Genomic DNA, 6,000 nt, shown 5'->3' with positions numbered 1-6,000 from the left:
GTGATATGATGTGACCTTGGGTAACTCAGCTGAGCTGACCTGGACTCTGCTTCCCCCACCCTGGGTTCCACAGGTGTCTGCACTTCCTTCATCCTTTCCTCTCCGCTGCCGGCCAGGAGGCTTCCTATTTGGCACATTCCTCGTTGTTTATTTGTGACTTCTCTCTTTTTCTCTCGGTCAGTCTCACCAGGGGTTTGCCAACGTAATGGGTCTTTTCACAGAACCAACTTTTGACTTCATTGATTTTCTCTCTCTTGCATTGTTTTTTGTCTACTAATTTTTGCTCTTATCTTTGTCATTTTCTGACTGCTGCTGTTTCTGAATTTATGTGGCTGTTCTTTCTCTAACTTGGACAGTTAATGTGTTATTTTCAACCTTTCTTCTTTTTTAAGCTTTCAGTGTGATATGTTTCCCTCTACGCATTGTTTTCACTCTATCCCCCAAGTTTTAATGTATTTTCATGAATGTTTATTGTAAAATATTTTAAAATTACTTTTAATTACTTGACACAGGTTATTCTTGAGTATTTTTTTAAAAACTTTTTATCATGGAAAAATATATATAAAAGAGAAGAGACTATATAATGAACCACTAGGTACCTACAGCCAGGTCCAATTGTGAACATATGGCCAGTCTATTTTCATCTATATTCCCATGTGCTCTCCCAACTCAAACCGAGTTTATTTTGAGAGTGTGTTTTAAATGTATGGAGGATTTTTATTTATCTTTTTTGTTAATGCATGATGACATAACTACATTGTGGTCAGAGGCTACAGTCCTCATGATACTGAACTGTTACTATTTGTTGAGACCTGCTCTGACTAGCATGTGCTCATCTCGTGTGAACGGTCTGCGTCTATCTGAGAGTAGCTCCTTTTTGTAGAGCAGACTTCTTTACATGTCCACTAGATTGAGTTTGTTCATTCTGTCATTCAAATCTATATCTTTGCTGTTTTTTTCTTCTTCTTGATGTGTTAATAATTGGAAAAGATCTATTGAAATGTTCTGTTAAGATGGTGGATTCTTGGGACATTTGGCTGGCTCAGTCAGTTAAGCGTCTGCCTTTGGCTCAGGTCATGATCCCAGGGTCCTGGGATCGAGTCCTGTGTTGGGTTCCTTGCTCACCGGGGAGCCTGTTTCTCCCTTTGCCTGCTGCTCCCCTTGCTTGTGTTCTTTCTCTTTCTCTCTCTGACAAATAAATAAATAAAATCTTAAAAAAAAAAAAAGATGGTGGATTCTTTACTTTATCTCATGGTTCTGTCCCTTTTTTTGTTTCATATGTTTGAAAGCTATCTCTTGTTTCGCATTGTTATATCTTTGAACCAATTTGACTTTTATCATTATATAATGACTTTCTGTATCCCCGATAATGTTTTTTATCTGATAAAAAACTGATCTTGTCTGATATTATTAAAGGTATGCTAAGTTTTTTGTGGCGGGAGGATGTTAATATTTGCCTGCTATATCTTTTCCATACTTTTACTTTCAAACTTTCTTTGTCTTATGCCTTAGATGTGTCTTTTGTAAACAACATGTAGCAGAAACCCATATGTAGCTTAACAGAATGTAGAGTTGAGCATTATACGATCATCCTTCTTGAATAATGCAAGAATAATGCAATCCTCTCTTGCCTGACTTATTTTTATTCTGTATGTTAGGTCTGTCCTTTTTGGTTTGCACCCTCAAATTCTACCTTATTGTTATTTTATATGATGAGGTTTTTTTTTTTTTTTCACATGGTTATCATTTGATTTGCTCACTGTTTCCTTATGCCTTTCAGTCTCCTCTTCTGGGAGCATATTCCTTTCTCCTGAAGCACGTCCTTTAGTGTAGGTCTGATAGCGGTGTGCACTCCCAGTTGTGTTTTGTTTGGAACTTTTGAACAGTTATACAAAATATAACACATGTATGCAAAGGTGCACAAGACAAAAATGGACGGAATCATTATAAAATGAACGCTAGAGCCCCAATGTGTTCTTTTTAAAATCATGCCTTAGTAACTGTCTTTTTATGTTAATCATACCCTTGCTTTTCTTTATAGTTCCACTTATATATGATCGAATATAACAGAGGTTAGTTTTGCCAATTTCAGACTTTATGCAGATGGAACCATATTGCATGTGTTCTTGTGTGTTTCTTTCTCTCAGCATTATGCTTGTACAGTTCCTCTAGGTTGTTGCATGTTGGTACAATTCGCTCATTTTTATTGCCATATTGTATTTTACCATATTGATATGTCACAACTTATTTATGGAGTCCCCTGCTGATGGGTGTGTGTATTGCTATTACAAGTAAGGTTGCTGTGAGCACTTTGAGCACATCTCCCCTGTGTGTGTGTGCACGTGCACACACACGTACACGTGCATGCAATTCTTAAGTGCAGGGTATTTACCTAAGAGTGAAATTACTGGCCTATAGGTTAGGAGTATTTTCAATTTCACTTGATAATGTCTCAGGTTACACTCATTTCCACTCTGGTACCCACTCACGTTCCCGCCACATCCTTGACAACACTGTCAGATTGTAAAATTCTCCCTGTTTCTGTTTATATGTAAATGATTTTATTTCATCCTGGTTTCTTCTTCTTCTTTTTTTTTTTTTAAGTTTTAATTTATTTATTTAAGTTATCTCAGCACCCAGTGTGGGGCTTGAACTCATGACCCCGGGATCAAGAACCACATGCTCTACTGACTGAGCCGGTCAGACACCCCTCATAAAGATGATTTTCCCAGACACATAATTCTAACCTGACATTGACCTGCCCTTAACATTTTGCAGAAATTATTTCACTGTCTCTGACAACTGCTGTGACTTCTAAGTCAGAGTAGCTCTGTCCTTTTTTTCTGGCTCTTTTATTTTTATTTATTTATTTTTAAATTTTATTTGTGTTCTGGCTCCTTTGAGATCACTCTATCTCTGGTGGTTTTACACTCAGGTATCTTGGCGTGGGTTCCTCTTTATTTGGCTGGTTGGAATGTGTGCTTTCTTAGTGGCTTTATGTTGTTTATCTCTTCTGGGGGCTGCACAGTCATTATCTCTTTAACTATTTCATTTTCTCCTTTTCTCTACTCTCCCTTTCTGAGATTATGATAAATATATGTTAGATTTTCTTACTCTATCTTCCACATCTCTTAAAATCTCTCTTTTTAAAAAGATTTTATTTATTTATTTATTTTTTATTTTTTATTTTTTAATTTTTTAAAAAGATTTTATTTGTTTGTTTGACAGAGAGAGAGACAGCCAGTGAGAGAGAAAACACAAGCAGGGGGAGTGGGAGAGAAAGAAGAAGGCTCCCAGTGGAGCAGGGAGCCAGATGCGGGGCTCGATCCCAGGACCCTGGGATCACGCCCTGAGCTGAAGGCAGACGCTTAACGACTGAGCCACCCAGGTGCCCCTTACTGATTTATTTTGAGAGAGAGAGAAGGAGTGCACACATAAGCAGAGGGAGGGGCAGAGGCAGAGGGTAGAGAGAATTCCAAGCAGACTCCATGCTAAGTGTGGAGACCTGCTTGGGGCCCGATCCCACCACTCTGAGACCATGACCCAGCCAACTGAGCCACCCAGGAGCCCCTTAAAATCACTCTCTCACTCTTTTCTTCAGAAGTTCAGAACTTTCTGGGGTGCCTGGATGGCTCAGTTGGTTAAGCGTCTGTCTTCAGCTCAGGTCATGATCCCAGAGTCCTAGAATCCAGTCCTGCATGGGGATCGTGCTCAGTGGGGAGCCTGCTTCTCCCTCTGCTTCTCCCCCTCCATTAAGGCTGTCTCTCACTTTCTCTCTCTCCCAAATAAATAAATAAATAAAATCTTTAAAAAAATAAAGACATTCAGAACTTTCTGTTTTTGTTTTAAAGATTTATTTATTTATTTTGGGGGGGAGAGCATGAGCATGCAGGGGGAGGGGCAGAGTGGGAGGGAGAGTGAGGGGCAGAGCATAAAGCCCAAAGTGGGGCTCCATCTCACAACCCTGAGACAATGACCTGAGCTGAAATCAAGAGCCAATGCTCAACCGAGGGAGGCACCCAGGCGCCCCTAAAATCTGTTTTAAACTCTTCATTTTCTTGCCTCTCTATGCTGTTTGCCAGGTGATTTCTTTGGATGTAGTTTCAGCTCACTAATTCTCTCTTCAACTGTCTCTAATATCTTTTCAGTAAGGTTTTTAAATTTTGTTATTTATTTATTTTTAAAGATTTTATTTATTCATTTGCGAGAGAGAGTGAGAGAGTGCGTGTGTATGCACAAGCTGGGGGAGGGGCAGAGGGAGATGGAGAAGCTGACTCCCCGCTGAGCAGGGAGCCGGGCCTGGGGCTTGATCAGGAGCCTGGGATCATGACGTGAGCTGGAGGCGGATGCTTAACCAACTGAACCACCCAGATGCCCCTTTAAAAGGTTTTTAATTTCAACCATTGTAGTTTTCATTTTTTGAAGTTCCATCTTAAAATCCATCTTTTCATTCCCAATTGTTTTTTGTTGAATGACTTCTTTGTGACTGCATCTTTTATTTATTCATAATACTTAAAAAATATTTTACTTTATTATCCATTTTTAAAATTTTATTTTTTATTTGAGACGGAGACAGTGTATGAGCCAGGGGAGGGGCAGCGGGACAAACTCCACTGAGTGCAGAGCCCGATGTGGGGCTCAATGCCAGGACCGTGAGATCATGACCTAAGCCTGTCAGGTGCTTAACCAACTGAGCCACCCAGGCGCGCTGAAAGATTTTATTTTATTTTATTTTTTTATTTTTATTTTTTATTTTTGTTTTAAGATTTTATTTATTTGACAGAGAGAGACAGCCAGCGAGAGGGGGAACACAAGCAGGGGGAGTGGGAGAGGAAGAAGCAGGCTCCCAGTGGAGGAGCCCGATGTGGGGCTCGATCCCATAACGCCGGGATCACTCCTGAGCCGAAGGCAGATGCTCAACCGCTGTGCCACCCAGGCGCCCTGAAAGATTTTATTTTTAAGTGGTCTCTACATCCAATGTGGGGCTCGAACCCACAACCCTGAGATCAGGAGTTGCACGCTCCACCGACTGAGCCAGCCAGGCACCTGCATCTTTTATTTCTTTAAGTCTTTCATAAATACCTGTTCTAGATTTTGTATCTGAAAATCCTTCAATCTTTAGTTCTTGGGGATCTCCTTCTGCGGTTCATTGTTTCTGCTGACTCACATGGTAACTTGCCTGCTTATGTGCCTGTGATCTTCGTGAGTTCACTGTTGGTTTAGAATTGATAGGCTCCCTGTGGGTCTCCGTGGAGGACTGGACTGGGGAAGCAGTCCTACAGACAGCATCTGTTTTTCTACTTCCGCCCGCACCAGGAAGCGCCATGATCTGGAGTTACTTCATCTTGCCCTGAATGAGGGTCTCCAACACTCCTTTTCCCTGTTTTGGGCTTGGCCCTCAAGGCTCCGTGTCGCAGTAACAGAAGGAAATTGATCTGGCTGCCTGCTGCCCCAGCCCTGGCCAGGCCCCAATCCCTTGTCCAGGAGGGCGTGTGCATAGGGACATCCCCTAAGCTATATTTCAAATAAATATATTTTTCAGAGTTTAGCTGTTCTCCTCAGCCATGATGCTGTAACGCCAGAGAGAGAAGACTCCTGTAAACCATCCTGCGTGGGTTCTGCTGCCTCCCCTAAAGGCCAGATATTAAGTGATTTCCCCCTGGTGGTATAAGGTGGTCGTCTATCCTTTTGTCTGCAAGAAGAGCAGCCCCTTCTTTTGGAGAACTACCGGTTTCTCTCCCAGCCCAATCACATGACTGGTGATTACAGAACTCTGTCCCGCAGACCAGAGGGTGGGTCACATAACCCAAGATGGTCAATTAGAGTCCTTCCCTGGGGATTTCTGAATTTGAGTGGGAAGAGGCGCTTCTCCCACTTCAGGGCATCATAAGGGTGTGAGCTCAGTGAGGCTGCAGTCATACCTCCCACACACGCAGAGAAAGCCTGCAGAGCACGGAGCCAAGGTGCTGAGAGATGAACGAAGATGCAGAAGAGGGTGGA

This window comes from Ursus arctos, unplaced genomic scaffold (assembly GCF_023065955.2).
Source record: "Ursus arctos isolate Adak ecotype North America unplaced genomic scaffold, UrsArc2.0 scaffold_31, whole genome shotgun sequence".
Classification (NCBI taxonomy): domain Eukaryota; kingdom Metazoa; phylum Chordata; class Mammalia; order Carnivora; family Ursidae; genus Ursus; species Ursus arctos.
This window is presented reverse-complemented; position numbering follows the sequence as displayed.